Raw genomic sequence first — 24,733 nt, 5'->3', positions numbered from 1 at the left:
GTAGCTAAAATTGAGCAGGGAGGGAGCAGCGAGAATTCAGGCGACGATGGGAAAATTTTCACGAAGTGAAAAATGAGTCGCCCCCTGGGTCCGAAGGACGACAGACATAAAAAAATCGCCCTTTACAAATATGGAATCTATATGTTTTGAAATATATAGGTGCGTTTAAATTTTAAAAACCGTCTTTAGAAAATCATGTGTTAACAAGCATCAGTTTCGAGAGGGCTCGGCAGAAGCGCAAATTTTAGAAGCGTAGCAAATTGAGCAGGGAGGGAGCCCTGAGAATCTTGTGGCGACGATGGGGAAATTTTTCACGAAGTGAAATTGAGTCGCCCCGCAGATTCGATGAATATTCGAAGAATATTCGAGAATAACAGAGGCTTAAGAATGCTCTTCAAAACCGTCTTTAATAATCAAGTGTTAATAATCGTGTTATTAAAATATCAGTATCAGCGCTTTATAGTCTACGTGGTATATTTGGTAAACTAGTGGCTTTTAATGATGGTCTTAAAACCCAGCGTGGTAGAAATATTCTTTAATAATCAAGTGTTATTAAAATATGGAATCTATATGTTTTTTTAATTTGTCTGTCAAGCAAGTGTCATATAATTTTTGTTAAAAGTGTTTTTACTAATTGTTTCAGGATTTTGAATTCTTTTGTATATCGCTTTTGTATTAATTACTTATTACAAACAGTTATGTGATATGTAGTCAAACATGAGGAGCAGGTATGTATGATTTTACTCTAACAGAGGCCCACGCTACATGCTTACTACACATTATAACTGTATATTAAAATAAGTTTTAATTATCATTTAAATAATGGCCATAAGCTCTAGTAGTTATACCATCATCTAATATGTACCGTTTATCATCAAAACAGCTAAGTGATACTTTATTAATTTCATAACTACTAAGTTGATGGTTTACACTTCTAATAGTTTTCATTGTATGATGCATTTGTTTGTTTTCAAATAGTGTTGTTTTATAGTCTTCATGTTTTATTTCACTCTTAATAATATTTTTCTTAATTCCTTTAGCTTTTTTATCTCCTTTATTATTATCTTTAATATAACTATACATCTTACTTCTTAAACCAACAAATTCTTTAACTACTATTCCAGCAGCTTCATCTTTCATTTTACCAATAACTTTTTTTATTAGTTTTATCATGATATTTATGGTATTCCGGGTAATCACTAAAATCAAATTTATCTTTATCAACCCAAAAATCTTTATAGACATCTTCAGTTTCGATTTCATATGTTAAACTATCTGTGTCTGTGAAAAGAAGTTTAGCTTTATCACCATACCGCTTCTTGATATAGTTGTAATGAAAATCATACATCAACGTTTTACTTAAATCTAAGATGCACATACCCACATATGCCGGCCTATTAAGGGTTAGTGTTTCTTTGATCTTATGCACAGCCACAAGGTTCTCATTGAAGATTTTACTACTTACATAAGTAGGTTTTGAAGCTAATTTTAATAATTTATCTTTATTAGTTACTAGTCTAACATCTACTCTTTTACGTAAATTTTCCATCGTCTTACCAAATACCGAATTATTCATTAATTTGAAGAAGTCTTTTTCAAAAGAATTTTTTGCATTAGTTCTTTTTTGAGTATTAAAGTCTATGTATTTTTTCAACCATGGGGATTGATTAAATTTAAGTACTCGGTGGACTTTAGTTAACTTTAAACCAAGATCTAGGTATTATTGAAGATTTCTATAACGTAGCACATACTTGTATTTATTTTGTAAGGTAGGTATTAACTTATTAACTAAACCTGTTGATATATTGTAATTAGAAGCAATTGTCTTACAATATTTTGACAGCATTTCACTAGTTACCTTAACTTTTTCTGGTGCAACAGGATAATCGTTATGTAGGTTATGGAGTTTTTCAGGGTATTCTAAATCAACCTCAAGTATTAGACCTTCTTTACTATCTTCTTGATATTTAGCAAGGTTTATGTTGTTAATCTGTTTCTCAGTTAACCATTTGAAACCACCAGTAGGTAGGTATTGTGACATAGCCCATCCATATAAATTGTTTGCGTCAAGATACATTATATATTTTGAGGGTTTATTCTTATCAAATGTTTTCATATATTTGTTATTTGCCTTACCATATCGGTTAGAAATATAAGAAACACCTCCTCTCATACCCTTTTCAATGAATTGAAACATGTCAATATCAGTCATTAGTTCTAATTTAATATCTGTCATCTTCAGCATAGCATCCCAAGACAACCCGGGTGATGTAAAATAATGACATGGGTCTAAGTTATAGTATTCAAGACATGTTTTTCGAAAGTTTTCAAATACATCAGCTAATAACAAAACGTCTGATTTTAGATACAAATCGTGTAATCACCCATGTTTTGAGATTGAATGTATTCCAAACATTTTGTGCATGATTATAAGAATCATCTGATATATTTCATCAGTAAGAATACTATAAAAGTCTTTTTTTGAAGGTAACCCCTCATCAAACTTTTCAAAACTATCCATATAATCATATGGGTATATACCTTTTTTTCTCATTAAATTAAGTTTTTCACCTTTAAACTGATTATAGGTGTATTTAAATGATTCTTTAGGTAAATTACTAACAAGCTTTTCAAGACTAGAGCTCATAAATTGAAAACTATCAAGAAATGTTAAATGGTTACCTAACATGAAAGCCATATATTTTTCCATGTTATTAGGTATAGCATTTATATTCATATGCGTTTCCTCACCTTTTTTGTTTTTGTATGTATGCTTATTAACAATAGCTCCGATCTCTTGCATAATAAAGTGGCTATCGTATCCCCGCAGATTGTGAAATATTACTGGGATCTTTAATTTATCAGAGTCTATTCTAAGTTTTAAATTACAATCTTGATGTGATGAGCCTCTGTATATACCAGTGATATGACAATGGTCTCGAACTCGAATATCTTTGTTAGTATATTTTTTGTTACAGATATGACATTCATCAGCTTTTTTAAATTCTTCTTCATCATCAGTGGTCATTTTTAATGGTTTATTAAATTGAGTTTTCATAATATTTTTACAATATTTAACTTCTTTTAACATAGCTTCCATAAATTTGTAAACAGCCTTTTCACCTCTATATAGTTGAATTGGTTTGTGAATTTATCATCATAACAACAAACAACTTTATATCCATAACCACAGTCAGTATGTTTCTGATAGGCTTCTGTATATGATTTTTTATTATTTTGGTTACAACCAGATATCTTTTCTGTAATAGCCTCAAAGTCAGCATATATGACAAATGGTACTGATTGTTGCTTATGATAGTTGTTGAATTTCAGTATGTTATTATTTTTATCAGGCATTCTTATTGATTGTATACCATTTATTAATATACAGTTTTCTATATGGTTATTTAATATTTTTTCAGAACTAAAACATTGAAGGCATCTCATACAAAAATGTTTTCTTTCTTTATGTTTAGTTTGATTGTACATAAATTTATTAAAATCTTTTATTAATACATAATGTTTGTTTTCATTATGAGTTATTAATAGTAGTTCCATATGGTCTTCAACTTTTTCTTTTGAAATGAATAATGGATATGGTTGTTTATCTTCATAACCGAAAACGTTAATGTTAATTCTGTTTTGCTTTTCGATTTTATTATAATGTTTAACAGTCACTGGAAATTCAATCTCAGAGTAGTCTAATTTGTTAATATATTCCTTATCAGATTTTTTAATTCTCTGTGGATATTTATTTTGTGGGTTAATATGTCTAATATGACACCATCTAAAGCATTCATTGTCTCTATTTTTGATATTAATTAATCCTTTTTTAGAATTTTTAAGTTCTTGGGGTAAATTAATGTATGAACTCCCTTTAAGTGGTTTATATTGTACAACATTAAGATAATGGTTATCTATAGAACGAATAAGCCATGCAGAACCTTCTTGTGTAAATTTTTCAATCTTATCTAATATATTTTGTTTTGAAATTTGTAAGGATTCATTGATTTCATTACAATTAGTAATTGTTAAAGCTGGACTGTTGAAATAAGCAATTGTTGTTAAATAACCAGCAGTGCCGCCATCCTTTATTTCAAATTTTTCAAATGTTATTTTAAGAGTTTCAATATATTTAAGTGCTTTCATTGATGTTAATATTTCTTTAATATAATATTTAAGATACTTTCTAGTGCTCTGTAATTGTTTCAATGGATCTTTATTGTTAATAATGCTTATTTCATATGACTTTGTATAACCTTTAAGAGCATTGTTTGTTTCTCTTATTTTAACTCTTGGTGTTGGTATTGGTTTTTTATTTTTATCTGATAACATATGTGTATTGTTCTCATACTCTTTAACCATCTCTTTTACAGTCTTTCTCGGTTTTGGGACTGGGGTTAATACTTTGATTAATTCGTTTTTTCTAAGTTTATAATAACCTTTAACTTTTTTTTCTTTAGCAATAACTTTTAACTGAGGTACAGTCATTTGTTTGATATTGGATTGTGATAGTACTTTTTGTACTGGTTTGGAAATTGAAGTATTAATAACTTCATCCCTAGGCTTTTGATTTAATATTATATTAATTAAATCATTTCTAGTCAATTTTTGGAGCGCATCTCTATTCATATTAGGCATATTATATAAAATACTCATGTCTTTAAGTACCTTATGTTTTGTTTTATCTCTATTCATATTAGGCATACTATATAAAATAGGTTTGTCTTTAAGTACCTTTCGATTTAAATAATCTCTACTCATATATATACTATATATTTTATTTTATTTTTTTTAAATGCACTAATTTTAATTATAGAAATAAATCTATATTTAAAACTTTTTATAAAAATAATTAAATTAATTCATAGTTTGGATTTTTAACATTTTGTAGTTTTATTTTTTTTAAAATATTCTTTTAATTCAGATTTTTTATGTAATAAATTTGGTAACATATTTGGCATTAAACCATATTCATAATAAGGATTGAACCCTTTCATATGTAACCATATACACTGATTTAATTGTGCACGAATAACAGGATCATCTAAACTTTCTTGTACAGTAGTATCATAATAATACAATAGTTCTTGTTTATGATTATCAGGTTTAAATCTTAATAATTTTAATTTTTTATTATGTTCAACTAATTTAAAATTATATTCTATTAATTCAGATATTAAAGTATGTTTAAATGTTTTAAAATCTTTACATTTTTATAACCTTCTTGATCAGAATCATAATGTTTTATTTTTGTTGGTAAACCATCAATTAATATATATACATCAAATTTAGATAATAAATAATGGTCTAAAAGTCAAAACCCACCCAGGCCCGAAATGACATAATGATATTTTATTATTACTCATTTCAATGTTATTAATATCATCTTTTGTCTTTAAGTCTTTTAAGTTTTTCTATTTTCTATCATATATAATTACTATATATTTATATTTTTTTTTAAACGCACCTAAATTTTTATAAAAACTATATTATTTTTAATTTTTTGAATTTATTAAATGTTTTCTAGTTTTAAGATGTAAAGTTTTATATGCTAAACTATATGTTTTATTACATGAATCACAATACCATGGTTTTGAGAGCATATATAATGTCCTATGTTGTTTGATTTGTTCTTTAGTATAAATTTTTGGTCTTCCTCGTATTGGTTTATCTGAACACATATATACTAATACTATATATTTTATTTTTTAAATAGTTATTTAATGCGTTTGAGATAAATTTTAATAATTCCATTAGCACTTGAATGATTACAATATTCATATAAATCAAATTTTATAACATAAACATCTGTATCTATATTGTTGATTTCATACTTAAAATAACAATCATCCCATTCATGATATTTATTAAACAGAGCTTCAGTGATATGTGTAAACCGTGGTTTATAAAAATCACTACTCATAGTATCTTTATTAGATGGTTTAAATGTATTTAGTATAATCGGTTCATAATCAATATTCATTGCACACATAATATGTAAAATTTTTGTTATATTTTCAACATTATATCTATCTGTAGAAAAAGACAACCACTCTAAGTGTTTAATTCATACTCTTTCTCTTTATATATATCCGTATCGTCTATATAATAAAGTTCGTACGTTAATGATTTAATATACATGTTTTTATCTTTCATAATTTCATCTAATAAATCTAAATTAATTTCATGTCCTTTAAATTTATATACATCTTTGTTTTTTATAACTTTCACCATTCTATATAATTACTATATATATTATTTTTTTTAAGGTGCGTTTAAATTATCTTTTGATTTATACAATGTTTTTTCAAAATCCTTCAAACACTTTCTATATTAGAACTAGTTTTTTACAACATAGAATAAAATTTCTAATCTTTTTTAATAGATCTTTAATATTCATATATAATAGTAAATTTTTTATTTATTTGACTCTATCCAATTTTTATAATAAGTACAGTTGATGCCTTTATCCCATTCAAGAATTTTATATACTTCACCAAATAATCTATCATCAAAAATCCTTTTTGTCTTACTATTTTTCATATCGTTAACAGGGTGTTTTAATGGTATACCCCTCCGACTGGCTAGGCGTATTATATAATAGTTATACATACTAATATTCTTTTTCTGAATCAACTTATGTTTAATCATGGTCCCAACAACCTTTACAAAATCATATACCAATTTATCAATATTTTCAGAAGCCACAAACAATCTAATTTTATTATAAAACCATTTTCTCCTTGAATGAACTGATCTTTGACACTTCCAAATCTCTGGTATCCATTCATTAACTATTTTGTATGAGTGAACAGAACCGCAATTTATACAAACATTCATTTTATTGTTATCTGAAATAATTTCTTGATTTTCGCAACATAAGTATGTCTTAGCAGATCTATTAATATAACTATCACATATCTTTTTATCACAAAAGCAACAATTTACATAACCAAAAAACTCTTCTAACTCTTTATGAATCAATTTATTACAATACATATACTAATACTATATATTTTATTTTTTAAGTAATTTTATATAATAAATATCCAGATACAATACCAATCACAACCATTGTACCAGATTGATAATTTTTCATATTCTTAGATGGTTTGTAAAAGTCATTTAATTGTGGTTCTCTATGAAATGTTAATCCATTGTAATGTATCGTTTTTACTTTTCTAAGAGTATCTAAAGCTTTGTTTGTAAGTTCTATATCATCATCAGCATATTGAAGTTCTTGTCTTAACTGTTGTATTTTATCATGTTGCTTGACTTCATTTTAATAGAATGCCTCTTTAGCCTTTTGTAGTTTTTCTAAAGACTCGTGGTATCTTTTCATTTCCTCAGCGTAACCGTTTTTATCAAGTTTATGAAATAGCCAGCCTGCTAGACTAAATCCTAGGCCATTAACAACAGCTCCAAAAGCTGTTGATACCCCACTAGTAATAACACTTGTCATATATATATTTATACAGATTTAAACGGATTCTCAGGGACCCATTTTTTATCCTGAGCATATTTAACTAGCATTGTTGATGCTGTAACAGCAACAACCAGTTTAGCATAATCTTTGATATTATCAGTATCTGTTAATTTTTGACCTAGTAGTTTTTTAGACGCCATAGAAATACCTACAGCAGTTGTTGTCACAAGCACTGCATCAAAAGCTTCATTCATAAATTGTTTCTTATTTATAGTATTACTCATATATATTAGGAAATATTTTATTCAAATGAGTCTAAATTATATTTTTTATTTTTTTGTATCAAAACATGTTTTTCACTATTTGTTTCTTCTCTCGATTTATCGTTTGTTAATTTTTCCTGCCTTTTATCATTTTTCCTTGTATAATAGAGACTAGCAATAGCAGTTAATACTCCAATAGTAACCAAATAAAAATCCGTAATTAATATTCCAGCTATTATCCTCAATTTTCTTTTTATTTTCTAATTCAATTTTATCTCGCATTTTTTTTTCTTTAGAAGCTTTAGATATAAGAGCAAGGCGTTTCCCAGCTTCGACTCTAAGAGGGTCTTTCTCTTTCTTAACTGTAGTAATTTTTAGAATTTCTTCAGACATGTTATATAATAATGTAGATTTTATTCACAGATAACTCACAGATAACTTATAGATAATCTTACAGATAACTCCCAGATCTTTATATTTTTTGTTATATTTACTCACCATACCATCTATAGTAGTACAAAAATCAATTATAATATCATCCATAACTTTTACTTCTGATATAAATATCAATTCATCATAAGGTAATCCTCTTAAATATGATCTTATATCTATAAGTATTTTTTCATATGATGTATATGCAAATTTACACATTTCTAAGTTATTATTAATCTTACTCTTAACCATATAACCTTGAATTAAAGCACCTAGGCCTGATAGGCTAGCTATAACTATCGGGTTCAGGGTTACACTACCTACAATACCAGCAGTCGAGACTAGAACAATACTTCCCATGTTTAATGATAGTCTAATTTTATTTAATTTATTATACTTCCATTTATAACAGGTATACATTTTGTGATAGTATAAATACAACTTTTTAAGCTTTTCAAATTCCTCTTGACTCAACTCACTAGAAATATGATTAAAATCTAGAACTTTTTTCATATTATATTATAAAACATATTTAACTAATATGAATGATGATAGCGTTGATATACCAGTAAAGCAATCATATCTGTTTGATGGGGATTATTTACTATCATTTTGTATGTTTATGTACTACTGGTTTTTATACACTTCATCTAGAGTATCTAGGTGTTGTGAGGGTGCATTATCTTGATGTACTTTTTTAGGTTCTTCCTTTTTAACTCCATAATAATTTATTTTAGAATTAATACCGAATTTCATAGTTTTATTAGCTAGTGTTAAAATATTATTATACCCATCAATCTTTTTATTCAATATGATCATACGGCTGGGTATTAAAATCATACCAGGACTGATTGCCATATTTAAAATAACATTCGTGTCTTTTATACTTTTCTCATGTTAGATATCAATACAGTCGTATCATTCTGTACTATAGTATCCTTTAATAATTTTCTAAAACGTTTTGAGTTTGCATGCTCTTAGCTCCATGATTAACTATCGACCATCTTGTATTTGCTTGGGATCCGAGAATTGTATAAACAAAGCTTTCAATAGACTCTTGTAAAAGAACCTTTCCGATTTTTGTAACACCTTCAGAATGATATGCAATGAAGCTACGATAATCAGTAGTCGAATATTGAAAATTAACATAATACCCATCATTGTTTTTATCAAATTTTAAAATACCTTTATAAGGTACATGCTTTTTCAATTCCGTAAAGTCATATTTATCTAATAACGATGGATGCTTCATAAATTTCTGATCTGATAATACAAATGATATTTCACAAGGCTTTGTATAATTCTACTTTTATTAATGTTTAAATGATTAAGCCCGATGCCGCATAAAAACTAGCAACATAAGCCCCACAAATCATAGCGTAGTAAGCTTCTTGTTTATAATTTAAATGATTTTTAATATTGTATCTTATACCAGTAGGCTGTTCTTTTTTACTTTTAATTTCACTTGTCCACGTGGCTGTTATAGGTGGTAAACTACTCATAAAATAATCATTCTCTGTGACATACAATCTGAAGTTACAGATATCAACATTTACCGGCTTTTGAAATGTAGGTTTTACAATAAACTTTGTGGTCCACCGATGTAACATATGATCGAAATACTCCTGACTATGACCTTCATCCCCATTAACAGCTGCTATTAGATTTGAAAACAAAGGCGTTTTAGTTGTTTCTAAATATATTTTAGGCCATGTTGGTATATGTTTTAAATCATCATCGCCTAATTTTATAGCATTTTCTTCTATTTCCTTGTTTGACATATAATATAAGCTATGTTATATATGAAGCTCACTGTTTTTATAGACGGAGATCGTAAAAAAATTGACTTACAAGAAAGTATAGTAACAACTAACTATTCATATTTATATATTAAAAAAACTTATGTGTATTGGGAATATAAAAATGTGAAATTAAATAATACTTTAGCTTTTACAATAGGCGCAACAAAATATAATATAGATGCTGGTTATTGGACTTTTAAAATGCTTAAAACGCTTTTTGAGCCTGTTAACGTAAAGCTTGAGATGGTAGAAAACAACGGAACTTGTAAAATAACTAATAATAATGACGAGGTATTAGTATTATCTGATACTCTTATTAAAATGTTAGGTTTTAATGATACTATAAAAACTATGAAAAAAGGTATTGTACAAAATGGTGTTTCTAAAGTTGATATAAACAGAGGATTAACCTATATACAAATTTCTTCTAATATTGTAAATTCAAGTTATAATTATACCACTGAAGGAAAAAAAAGTAATATAGCTTTAACTTTACCAGTAATAACAATTCAGTCATTATTTGGCACTGTATATGAATACAACGATATTGAATCTAAAGTTACAATTATAAAAGGAGCCTTTAACGAGCTAATATTTAATATATTAGATCAAGATGGTAACCCTGTTAATGTAGGTAGCATTCTACTCGAATGTTATCTTGAGTAAGTTAAATGGATGAAGACATTAAAATTGAGCAAAGTTTAAGAGATATTTATTATAATCCACAAACAGGATATCAATCAGCAGAACGGCTGTATCAGAAAGCATTAGAAGAAGGTATAGATGTTAGTAGAAAACAGGTTAAAGAATGGTTAATATCTCAAGATACATACACTAGATATAAACCTATTATTAGGAGACATAAATTTAGGCAAACAAGAGTAAACTATCTTGGTGAACAAATACAATTAGATTTAGTTGATATGGGTTCTTATAAGTATAAAAACAATGGTTATTATTGGATATTAACAGCTATTGAAATATTAAGTAGATATGCATTTGCTATCCCTGTTTATAGGAAAGACACAAATAATATGACAAAAGCTGTTGCAGAACTATTAAGTCAATTTAAAGATAGATTTAATGGTTACCCGAAACTAGCTCAATTTGATGATGGTAAAGAATTTTATAATGTAGGTGTCAAATCATTATTAGAGAAACATGGAATTAAGTACTTCTCTACTAAAAATGATAAAAAGGCTGCAATTGTCGAACGATTTAATAGAACGCTTAAAACATCAATGTGGAAATATTTCTATAGTAAAGGGACATATAAATGGATTGATATATTAGATGATTTAGTATATAATTATAACAATACAAAACACAGTACAATCTTGATGAAGCCTAAAGATGTTAATAAAAAGAATGAAGATGAAGTATGGAATACATTATACGGTTATGAAGTTGCTTATTTACCATTACCTAAGATTAAAATTGATGATATGGTTAGAATATCGAAGTATAAATCTATATTTACGAAAGGCTATGAAGCAAATTTTACAGAAGAGTTGTTTAAAGTGACTAAAGTTATTAGAGGAGATCCTAATTTATATGAGATAGAAGATTTAGAAGGAGAGCCTATAATTGGTAAATTTTATGAAGAGGAACTATCAGTTGTGAATAAGAAAGATGATGTTTATAGAGTTGAAAAGATATTAAAACGTAAGAAGGTTAAAGGTAAAAAGATGGTTTTAGTTAAATGGTTAGGTTATGATAATAAACATAACAGTTGGATTCCTGAAAGTGAAATACAAAATATAGAGTAATCTATATAATGGCTGAAGGAGGTTTTGATTATATCGAATTAGAAGATAAGAAGAAAGAAGATAATAACGATGATAATGAATATTATGATGAAACGTCATTTACTGATGATAATGATGATAAATTATTTATTACTGATAATGATGGTATAACAATAACAATGCCTAATACTCTTCCTAATGTCCCTACTTCAACTCCTGTTTATACAAATATTAATAGACCTGAAAATGAAGTTTCTTTTGCTGTTGAAAAGTTCATTACAAAAAATTATAAAAAAGAATTTAGATTTAATAGCCTAAAAGGTATGGCAGCTTCTGAAGGTTTAAATTTAAAATTAAATTTAGGTAAAACTGATATAAATAATATTACTTACAGACCATTAAATACAAGAAATAAGCGAGGTAATAGTATAATCGTTTTAAAACGTAGTAGTAATGGAATATTGAAATATAATAAAAATACAAATGCTAAAGAAGCTGTTAAACAATTTAAAAACGAAATTAAAAGAATTATTAATTTGCAAGATGAATATATAATAACTGAAAAAAGTACGCCTATGGTTGATTTAAATAATCAATATACAGAAAATTTCAATCAAATAACTAATGAAGAACTTAGAGAACATATAGGGGTGATGGTTCCATCTGAAACTATTGATAAAAGAACAAGACCACAATTCATAGAAGCACAAATAAATCACTTCGCTGAAGAGCTAAACAAAACTATAACTATAATAGATGAAATAGAAAATGAAAATGGTATTGACAACAATATTGATGAATTAACTAATTTGCATGAAAGAGCCTTGGAATTAGAAACTACAATTAGAGAAGAACAAGAGCAATTAGATAAAGAGGATGTACGAGAAAAACAGGAAGAAGACATTACTAGATTACAACGATTTAAAGAATGGGTTAAGGAAAATATCCCAGGATTATCAGCTTTAGTTATTTCAATTTCTGGAATAATTACAACCATTGTCATTGGTGCCAGAAAAGCAATCCTACAAGGTGCTCAAGCTACCAGTAAATTTTCTAAGGCTTTAGCAAATCTAGGTAAAAAATTATGGCCAGTGTTAGGACCATTATGAATATTATCGCTCAGGCTATATCTTGGGGAGCTAAAGGTTTAGCATGGTTAGCTTCTAATCTTTGGATTTTAGCTATTGCTGCTGCTTTGTTAATATATGATCAGTATAAACAAAGAAGAAAATAAAATATGTTTTAATATATATGAATAGATTATTACAAGAAGAGCTTTTACCTGGTTATAAAAGGACTGCTATGACAAAAATTAAAGGTAACCGTACTTTTTATAGTATAACCTTTAATCCTAATAGTCTTAAACCGAATGAACAAGTTTATCTTAACATTCCGAAATTGAAAGCAAATAGTTGTTTAGTGCCTGGTTCATTTAATTTATCGTTTGATCTTAAAATCAGTAATACAAAAAGTCACTTTTTAAATAATCTCAGTCAGATTTTACAACATAGACTACAAATTAAAGTGGCCGGTGAAACCCTTTACGATTGTAGTGAACATAATGTTATAAGTATTTACAAAGACCTGTGGTTACCTAAAAGTGATAGACAAGGTCTTATTGAATATGGCATATGTAGTGAAAATTTACGAAAACTTATTTCCAAGGATGATAGTGGTAAAACAAGTGGAGATTCAGAAAAAGTAGCAGACAAATTAATGTATGATATTTATGGTACAAGACAGAAAATTAATATTGATAATATTCTTAAAGATCATGATCTTTATTGCCCTTTCAATATGAATAATAACCCTCAATACATAATAACATTACCCCCGAGTGATCAAGTCCTTATCCCTCAAAGCGGTAACTCTATAGGAAATTATGAATTAGAAAATATTCAGCTGGAATATGAAACTATTGAAAATCAAGAACTTTCTGATGAGGTGACAAATTTATATTCTATAGGAAGGAGTCTATTTTATGAACATATAACCCTCTTAAAAAAAGAAAAATGGGATAAGTCGAGTACATTACAGAATGTTAATGTCAATGTCCCTCGCAAAAGCATGAAAGGCATTGTACTTCTGTTTACAGAAAGTTCAGTTGTTGATGAAAAATTTATATATCCCAACATTGATTCAGTTATATTAACTATAGAGGGAGTTCCTAATGTTGTTTTTTCTCAAGGCATGAATAAAACACTCTTTTATGAAGAAGCAAGAAAATTTTTTGATAGAACTATTCCGATAGATTGCTTCATGACAATTGAAAAATTTTATAAAGATAAATTTGCATTAGTTATCGATCTACGCACCTTTCAAGAAAAAAATATTGCTGGTAACGGAAAAAGAATCATGAATACACAAAACGGCATTCTGCTCGAAATGAAAAAAAGAGCATATACAAAAGATTTAAACTGTTATATCTATGTTGTTAGTGATGCTCTTGTTCAATTTGTAAATAATGATCTCCAAAGTATCCAATACTAGAATAACCAGTAATATATAAATGAATACACCCTTTAATATGATTATTGTAGGAATGACGAATTGTGGTAAAAGTCATTACCTTCTCACAATGTTAGAAAAAAACTTTAATAAACATTTTGATTATATCATTTTATTATGTCCAACGCTATCATATAATAAAACCTATCAAGAATGGAAATATATAAATGATTCTGATTTAATTAAAGTAGAATGTGACCAAGATCAGGTAGATATTGTTTTAAAATATGTTAGTGATGTATATAAAAGCTCCAATAGTCTTATTATACTCGATGATGTTGCTAGTTGCTTAGATGTTAAAAATAGGACATCGCAATTAGTACGATTAGCATTTAGTGCCCGCCATTATATGCTTTCTACTATCGTAATTACCCAGCAATTGACAAGTATTGCCAAACCTTACCGCGAAAATATAAGTTATTTAGTTACATTTTTTAATACAAACCGCAATGACATGAAAACCATATTTGATGATTATCTTTATGGTGTTGAGAAAGATGATATAGAAGAAATAACCAAAAAATTGAAAAATAATAAGTATGCACATTTAGAAATTCAACTTGTATACCCATACCAATGGAAAATTGTTATTCCGCAATAAAACATGTGTTATATATATATGCCAAAGCGTAAAGAGCCTGAAACAATTGATGATGTAATTAATGAGATTGATTCCACAAATGATATTATCAAAGACGCGGTATGTGATGATAATATACAAGATAAACCACAAGAAAGTTTTAATAAAAGAGATCAACTACTTAAACTAGCTGAAGATGGCGATTTGGACAAGTCAGTTGCTTACATTAAAAAAGCTAGTCAAAAAATTATTGATAAATTGTACACTGAATACGAGAAAAAACGATTACAAAAACTAATGAGTTTTAACTGATTTAGTTATATCAAAATTTTCAGATATATTAAAAGGGTTTGATGCTATTGAAGATCCCAAAGAATTAACAAAACAGCTTAAATCAGACGACCTTTTAAAACGAGATGTGTATAGTTTAGTAGAAAAAGTATCCCCCCTATTGCCTTTTTTAGGATTTTTATCTGGTAGTGTGACAACTATTAAACATGTTTATGAACATAAAAATAATAAACCGGATATAAAATCTGAGGAATAATATAAATGAGCTTATTTTATGGGCATGATAAAACAGATATTAATGTAAATATACAAGGATCTGTAGATAAAACACATCTATCAGATAACTACTATAGTAAAACTCAAATTGATAATAAATTTAATGACCACTATAGTAAAACTCAAGTTAACAATAAATTTAATGACCACTATAGTAAAACTCAAGTTGATAATAAATTTAATGACCACTATAATAAAACTCAAGTTGATAATAAATTTAATGACAACTATTATAATAAAACTCAAGTTGATAATAAATTTAATGACCACTATAATAAAACTCAAGTTGATAATAAATTTAATGACCACTTTACTAAGACACAAGTTAATAATAAATTTAATGACCACTTTACTAAAACACAAGTTAATAATAAATTTAATGACTATTATACCAAAAATGAATCAAATTCCAAGTATGCTTTGACTTATGATTTATCCAAATTCTATACAAAAAATGAATCAAATTCCAAGTATGCTTTGACTTCTAATTTAAATAACTATTATAATAAAACCCAAGTTGATAATAAATATTATACAAAGAATGAGATTGATAGCAGAGTAAATGGTAAAATTGTACACCATAGTAACCAATTAAATTTCAACTCAAATGTTAGTAGCCAAAAAGATATTATAAATATTCTTTTTAACAATATTAAATTTATTGAATTTACACTTCTATTTATAAATCCATCTGATAAATCTAAAACGATTAAATTAGATATTATGGTAGATAAGATTAACAAAAAATTTATCATTAAAATAACAAATGATAACGAAAAAAAGATAGCTGATGCACTAGTAGATTTATATCACGTATACTGTGTTGATGATAATTTAATCAATATTTCTATTATTATTGACCCAAAGTATCTAACAGTTTCAATTAATTATAATGAATGGAAAATAAAATGGAATAAAGCATTTAATGGATTATCAAAAATACAAGTTTATTCCCACCATCAATCTACATTATCTATGAAATATAATGGTTATTCATCAAATTTTGCGGCCACTATAGAAGACAATATTCTAGCAACTAAAAAATCTGTAAATGATGAAATCGAAAAATTAAAAAAATTTACTAAAGATAACTATCAAGCCAAACCTAAAGATGAAGATGAAGAATAATCCTCATGTTTGACTACATATCACATAACTGTTTGTAATAAGTAATTAATACAAAAGCGATATACAAAAGAATTCAAAATCCTGAAACAATTAGTAAAAACACTTTTAACAAAAATTATATGACACTCGCTTGACAGACAAATTAAAAAAACATATAGATTCCATATTTTAATAACACTTGATTATTATACATGCGCTGATGAAATGTACTATCTCCATTAAGCAACCATTGTTACACATGTACTAAGACACGCGCGCCGCAAAAAACCAGCTATCGCTGATACTGATATTTTAATAACACTTGATTATTAAAGAATATTTCTACCACGCGCTGGGTTTTAAGACCATCATTAAAAGCCACTAGTTTACCAAATATACCACGTAGACTATAAAGCGCGCTGATACTGATATTTTAATAACACTTGATTATTAACACTTGATTATTAAAGACGGTTTTTTGAAGAGCATTTCTTAAGCCTCTGTTATTCTCGAATATTCTTCGAATATTTATCGAATCTGCGGGGGCGACTCCAATTTTTCACTTCGTGAAAAATTTCCCACCATCGTCGCCTGAATTCTCGGGGCTCCCTCCCCTGCTCAATTTTAGCTACGCTAAAATTTGCGCTGCCGGAGCCCTCTCCGAAACGATGCTTGTTAACACATGATTTCTAAAGACGGTTTTTTAAAATTTAAACGCACCTATATATTTCAAAAACATATAGATTCCATATTTTGTAAAGAGCATTTTTTATGTCTGTCGTCCTTCGGACACCACGGGGGCGACTCCAATTTTTCACTTCGTGAAAAATTTCCCACCATCGTCGCCTGAATTCTCGCGCTCCCTCCCCTGCTCAATTTTAGCTACGCTAAAATTTGCGCTGCCGGAGCGCTCCGAACCGATGCTTTCTTAACATTTATTTGTAAAGACTGTTTTTAAAAACATATAGATTCCAAATTTCGAAACTCGAGATTTTTACCCCCCTTTGAAAACAATTGTTTGTTAAAGATAGTTGTTACCATTAGACGTCATACTCACACCACTCAACAAAAACTACGGAAGTTAACAAAACGCTTCTGTGTTGACTTAAAAATCAAATTGGTCTTCTCATCCTACAAAATAAAAAATCTTTTAGTTTTAAAACAGTATTCCATCTTTACTAAAATCTTACGTGGTTTATGAATTTTCATGTGCGGGATGTAATTTTAAGCCCGTCACTTGAACTTGCGTACTTTTATTCGTGACAAGTGCGATCGACAAAGTTCTAGTGCGCGGAAGTTTGAACAACATTTGTCATTCGTGACAGATGAGTCAAATATCAAACGCGTTTGATATTAGACTAATCTGTCACGAATGACAAATTTTGTTCAAAACTTCCGCGCACACTAGGAAATTCTGTCGATCGCACTTGTCACGAATAACAAGTACGCGCGGCAAGTTTACCAGTGTGCGGCGGGCTTTACGTTGGTGAGACAACTCGCCATCTCTCCACACGCATCAAAGAACACACACATTCCGACAAAACCTCACATATTTATAAACACCTTCACACTTCACCACATTGCAAATCAAAACACAATCATTCATGTTTTCGCATCTTAGACACCGCCAACTCTCCTTTTTCTCTTAAACTGAAAGAAGCGCTATACATTCAAAAACTCAAACCGGACCTCAACAAACAAATATATCACATTAATACAATATTTAACCTGTAATATAATATCTAACACTAATTTTGTAATTTAATACACTTAACGATAGTCACATACATATATATATATCCTGTAAATAGCTAATCACCTTCATTCGATGTACTGAAGATGGCATAAGCATGCCGAAACATGTTTACGTTAAAAAAACTCGTCGTTCATTTAAAATGTTTGATACAATAAATAAGGTCAAAAAATGTATGTAAATAATGTGTAATAACTTTTTTCAGCAGATGGCATTAAATTTCTACTGGGTTTAATAAAATTTCAAATGACTTTCTTACTATTCAATTTAACGCTATTAGAGTTAGACTGGAATTTTCTATTCAGACATAGTACCTAGTAATGATTTCATTCGCTTAAGAACACTTTTTCACAAAATTCAGTCGTTTATCCTATCATAACATAACCTTGAGAAACTGAATTTTTAACATTTTCAATTTAAAGTAGCCAAAGATTGCACTGATGTACAAAATAATGGCAAGAACGAAAGTGGAGTTTATCAAATTGATCCTGATGGTCAAGGATCTTTTAATGTCTACTGTGACATGACTTCATATGGTGGTGGCTGGACTGTATTTCAAAGACGCCTAGATGGAAGTGTTGATTTCTATCGTGGGTGGAATGACTATAAAGAAGGTTTTGGTAATCTTACTTCTGAATTTTGGCTTGGATTGGATAAAATATACCGACTAACATCTGCAAGGAGAAATAAACTTCGTGTAGACCTGGGAGACTGGTGAGGAAACAAAGCATATGCTGAATATGATTATTTTGCTGTAAAGAATGAAAGTAAAAAATATCAACTAAGTCTTGGTAAATATTCTGGTAAGTTAATACGTTAATATAAACGTTTGAGGAAAAAACATTTTGATATATACAATATTTTTGAATGATATGAGTGATTGCAGTTTTGCAACGGGGGATTCTCCAAGTTTTGATAAAAACGGATAGTAATGGTTGGTTTCGAACTAAAGCCTTGTTTGTCAATAAAAGTATAATTAATTTTGAACTTAAAAACTTACCGAAAAAATACAACAAACAAACATAAAAAGTCGTTCCAATTTGCGAACGATTCTGTTGCAACGATTGATTGTGACATGTAATGATTGTGATTAGCTTATCATCAATATTAAATGCAAGTTCAACTGCAGCTTTGTAAATTAGGTAATGATAACCAAGCACCTGAACAACATGTAGCTAATAAACACGACTAAATTATTTGGTGCATAAGAGAGAATGTATACTGTGAATATCATTGTCTAATGATCATTGACTGAAATCTTTTTTATACAATGCAAGCATTCAAGTAAGTCCCTAGTAATTAATTGTAAATGCAAGTTTCAATGCCTAAATGATATATACATTATAACTTGTTCTTACATGTAAAAGTTTTTTATGAACTTAACAACAACCTAAAACATAACAGAAATTTATTTAAGTTTACATGGACAATTCACCTTTATAAGCATGAAACACAAATATATCAATTGAGCCTCGGAAAATACCCAGGTACGCCATTAAGTAAGGTCTTTTTCATACGTCAAACTTTACATACACCGAGCAGAGCCCTCTATTTGTAAGAGTTGGAACATGTATTGTTCTCTGGTTTGCGAACGTTTACTGGACAATATTGATCACATGATTCATTTCCGCCATTTTTGTTCCTAATTTTAAAATTTCAACTGGTGTTTATATGGCGATTATTACAAGTTTGTTTGTATTTTGAGAAAATATTTTGATTTTCTGGAGGTATGGCTACAATAATTGATTATTTGAAAGCTAAAACATCTAACTGCATATCGCCATAATTATGGATCGAGAAAAAAGAAAGAAATGGCTTTATGATAGATTGGATTGCTCGTAGTGACCATTGTGTCTAACTGATCTTGACCTAAAGGTTTATTTACGAAGATTGTTTTCGAGTGAAAAATCATTGGAAATATTTGTCCTAATGCTAACGATTCAATAGTTTTCAAACATACAAAGCTTGTGCTTTATAGAAAGATTAAGACATATCATTATGTTCGGAAATGACTCTAATTTACAAGTTCTTAACCACTTCAACAGATAATTATTGGTAATCAAATATGCTAAAATAATATACTTTCGAATATTGTATTTTGCATCTTTAGGAAATCCTTTGAAAGTATAGTATCAGTAATCATAAATAAAATATTTACTGAAACAGCTAGGTAAAATACATTACTGGTAATGAAATATACATTCTGACTGTACTTCAAACCAGAGCATGTTCAATTTGGTTATCAATGATTTGTTCTGGTCTTTACATAATCAATGATTTGGTGTGGTCTTTGGTCTTTATAATTTGGAAAACATGCAGAAGTTTTGTCATTACTCAACTTATTATTTTTTTAAGATAGATTAAAACTTGGATCAGACTCATATACAATGTCAAAGTCTGTACAAACAGTGACATTTGTAGCAAACAAGACTGTTCTTCAACAGCAGAATTGTTTTATAATACACAAACATAATTTCCTTTTCAACAAATGCTTCACCAAATAGAAGCCTATACCGTTTTGCATTAGAGTTAAACTTTAACTATAATCTCAGTTTCACAATCAATAAGAAGTCAACAACTTCACATTAGATTAATAGAATGTAAGAGGTACTGCATCTAACAAATATTTTAAATTCATAATTTTCCAGCAAAAATTTTTTGTAATCTATCTGCATTAAATTTTTATGCCTGGACTACATTGCAAAATATGTACTACCTAAGCAAAATTTCACGACCACAGTGCTTCAAAACAAAACTTGGATAACACTGATTGAATGGTAGGCACAGTTTAAGTCAAAATAAATTGTAGCAGCTCAATTGTAAATTCAAAATACTTTTTAGTTTTAGAATAAGATTATTAGTGGTGAATTTCTAAAGAATATATACCAGTTGAGTCGCCTCTACGTTTTGTAAATGTAAATATAACCAAAGCATTGATTCAAGTATGGAGATATGTGTAGTAACGTGTTTTCCCGAACAGGAATATGCAGCCAAAATGTCGAGTATTTTCTTTATCGCTGGTAAATTATAAGCAATGAAAACAAATATCTTGGTGCTGTAGTTGAAAACTACGAGAATATACGTTCACATACGTAAAAACGTCCAGCAGTGGGTCACGATTAGTTTCAAAGCACGAACTAGTCAACATCGAATGTATCTAAAATCTGCGAAATTGAGTTTGGTTTGCAGTAATTATTCACAAAAACGCCAAAAGCTTGATTGTGGTTTCCGATATGTTTAAAATTTCCATTAAACAAGGCGGAATTTTATTATTCTTTTGCTCATTAACCAATTTCACACAGTTTTATTACAAGTTTAACTTGCAAGTAGTCACGAAAATGGCGGCTCCGCGCTCACCCCAGACCCGTTGTCCTAGCTCTTACAAATAGAGGGCTCTGGCACCGAACGCATTAAAGACAAAAGAACCATTGTCAAATGAAGATTGACTGAAGTCCTTTTTATATCTAAGCCTCTAATAATCAATTGTAAATGCAAGTGTCAATGCCTAAATGATATATACATTAAACTTGTGTTAATGGAAGTTCAAAAGAATTCTATAACTGCATTAAATGCGATTTTTGAAAGGTATTACTTTTCTTAGGAAATGCTGGAGATTCATTATCTTATCATAAAGGCAGGGCGTTTTCAACAAAAGATTCAGATAATAAAGGAAATTGTGCCACATACTACAAAGGTGCTTGGTGGTATGGAGGTTGTTATTATTCTAACCTGAATGGACAGTATTATAGTGGCTACCAAATCAATGCCAAAGGTGTGACTTGGCATCATTGGATAGGTTTTATATCCTTAAAGTTCACTGAGATGAAAATAAAACCATGAAGAACTTCCAAAAACTGTGATATAATAAATTTGATCATTATTTCTAATGAAACTTTCAACATATATTTACCATAATTTCTAATTAGCAGCAATTTTAAACTGTGAAACTCTAAAACTTAGAACTTATGTTATAGCTCTTAATACTTAATACTCATTGTAATTAATTTATTCATATCATATTATGTATCATATTACTTAACACTAATCATTCTGCACTGAAGATGGCATTCTGATAATGTCGAAACATGTTTGCTCTCAAAAAAATCGTCGTTTTTCTCAAGTGTTTTTCAACATATAATTAAAACATTTTACCTTTTATGTCTTTTAAAACAACCTTGATGAAATTGTTAAAAATGCGTTGGTGAAACAATACTTTTCTAACATTTTCCCTAAAAATTAGAGCTGATTTAGGTAATTATATGATTCTAATGTTACGTCTTTTCACTCATTTTTTTAATGAGATGTTGCTCTTTAAAGCCCGGTTTCCATATGATCGTTCCTGTCGTAAGGATCGTCTTTGTCGCTTGCAATTTGTAGAAGCGACAGAGACGATCATATGGAAACGCTCAACTCAAACGGCAAAAGCGATCCTTACGTTAGAAACGATCCTTGCGTATCGATCGTTTGAGATAGACTAGAGTTCTATCCTTGCGACAGAAACGACCGGAAACACCTTTTACGCGCTTGCATTTTTTTAATGGAAACCGGTGCAAAACGATCGTTACGAAGTAGCTAATTCTATCTTTTCGCCCCGTTTCCCGCAATCTTGATGTACCATGCATTTCATGCAATTATCTTACATCATTATTCACTATGTAAACAATGTCACTTTTGATTGGTCAACTACCTGCAAATAATTCTAGATATCTGTAGGTAAGACGTCTATTTACAAATAACAGTTTGCCATGAAAAGCCGATTTTGAAAAAAATTCAAATCATTACCCATGTCGCATGTTCTTAATCGTCTGAAGCAAGACTTCTTGAATGGAGAACGTCGCATGTATGTGATGTAGGAGATCCTCTAAGCGTTCTTGTTGACGCCATATTTAATTTATATATGCACCAATCTATATATCATCAACACACGACATGCACACGACACGTGTACCTTATGAACATGGAGGCAACTGGAATACAGTATGAAGTATTAACTGACTTGCAAAAAGCTATCTTGAAGTCTTATTACGATCAGGGAATGAATACAACGGCAAAGGAGAAACATGAAACAATACAAAAGGCAGCTGATGAGGCAGGGACTACATTCGAAAAAGTTAAGTGAGTTAGTATTTCTACCTACTTTTACTTGGAAGGGCAGGCTACTGCAGTACTCTCAGAATTGTGCGCACAAAAATCTCGTAATCCAAATCTGTGACCAAAACCTATTTCTAGTTTGAAGTATTAGCATACATATATTTTTGTTAAAAGTATTGTTGCCAATGAAGTGCCAGGCGGGAAGCGGATTCTCAATATAAATATTAGAGCCCAACAAATAATTTTAAAAATCGTCATAAACAATTTGGTTTTATGAAAGGTACTGAAATTTTTCATCATGCAGTAGATGTAGTATTTGCGTAACATTTCCTATATAGGTGGAGGTTTGCACGTAAGTATTTCTCCAGATATTTTCTGACGCTTCTTAATACCTTATATGACAGATTAATAAAACACACTCAAGATCCTTTGCATGGTTACTACTGCGGATGGGATTTGCTTTATAGTGATTTGATTCTATAAAATTTATACACAAAATCCTTCTTGTAAACTTATAAGAAATCTTCGCAAAGTGTTACGTTGCTTTTACGTTTGTTCACAATGATAGTGCTCATTGTGTACAAGTTTGATACACGCATAAGACATTATTGCTGACTAACATCTGTTCTAAACAAATCCACATGGAAAGAACTTAGTGCAAAAGACCATGCATTTACACAAATATTTGTAAAGAAATAACGCACACTATATGCAAAAAGTTGATGAAGTGGTATTGCACATTTCTAAGATTGTTCGATGTAGAATGTTCCTTATAAGATATGGTATTTTAAAAATAGCAAATGGTGTTTAGGATACAATACCACGGTACGACAATACAACAAGGTAAAAGTCAAATTCAGTCACGTGATGTAAATCTAACGGTAAACAACACTATTTAACTGTTCATCTACTTACGAGATAACCAAAATTGATCGAGGATTTATAACTTTGAAGAATTGAAAACATTGCCCAAAAGAAATGAGAAAGAAGAGACAATCTATAGAAAAGAGGAAAAACAAAACTGAATGATGTTGTTTCAGAATTTTTTTTAAAACATACGTAAAATTAAAACATTTATTCGCAGAAAGACAAAACTGACGCCAATATGTAAGCACTTGCGTACAATGGCTAAAAGAGTACACGAATAGGCAATGTAATAAAAAAGAGAATTGCTTTAAAAGTTATGTATTAATTCCATCAGTTATAACTTGACAAGCCCTAGGTATACTTAAAACTGACCTAAATGATGTCAGTAAACTCTTAACTGACTTAACTGAACCTTAAATAAACGAGAACTACGTCAGTGAATCAGTCAAGACATACGTACCCATAGAAACCTAAAAAAGAATTTTAAAAATTTATCTTGCGTAATATTGATATAAGAGGACAATTGTTATAAAATTTACCTGTCAGCTTCGTCAATAACTTTTTCAATCTTGTCTAACGTAATTTC

The 24,733-nt window shown here is 29.1% G+C and overlaps 1 long non-coding RNA gene and 1 pseudogene across 1 annotated transcript; one reads left to right on the top strand and one right to left on the bottom strand.

The window, feature by feature from the left end:
• The first annotated feature begins 18,331 nt into the window (after positions 1-18,331).
• LOC124454811 lies at positions 18,332-22,029 on the top strand (annotated as a pseudogene).
• Positions 22,030-23,787: 1,758 nt separating this feature from the next.
• Positions 23,788-24,730, bottom strand: LOC124454550. Its single transcript, XR_006951505.1, has 2 exons — positions 24,687-24,730; positions 23,788-24,277 (listed from the first exon to the last, which is right to left on the bottom strand). It is a non-coding gene; the product is annotated as an uncharacterized LOC124454550 (long non-coding RNA).
• Between the last annotated feature and the right edge of the window lie 3 nt (positions 24,731-24,733).

This window comes from Xenia sp. Carnegie-2017, unplaced genomic scaffold (genome assembly GCF_021976095.1).
Source record: "Xenia sp. Carnegie-2017 unplaced genomic scaffold, XeniaSp_v1 HiC_scaffold_3, whole genome shotgun sequence".
Taxonomy (NCBI): domain Eukaryota; kingdom Metazoa; phylum Cnidaria; class Anthozoa; order Malacalcyonacea; family Xeniidae; genus Xenia; species Xenia sp. Carnegie-2017.
The sequence above is the reverse complement of the archived record's forward strand: the minus strand, read 5'-3'. Positions and strand labels throughout refer to the sequence as shown.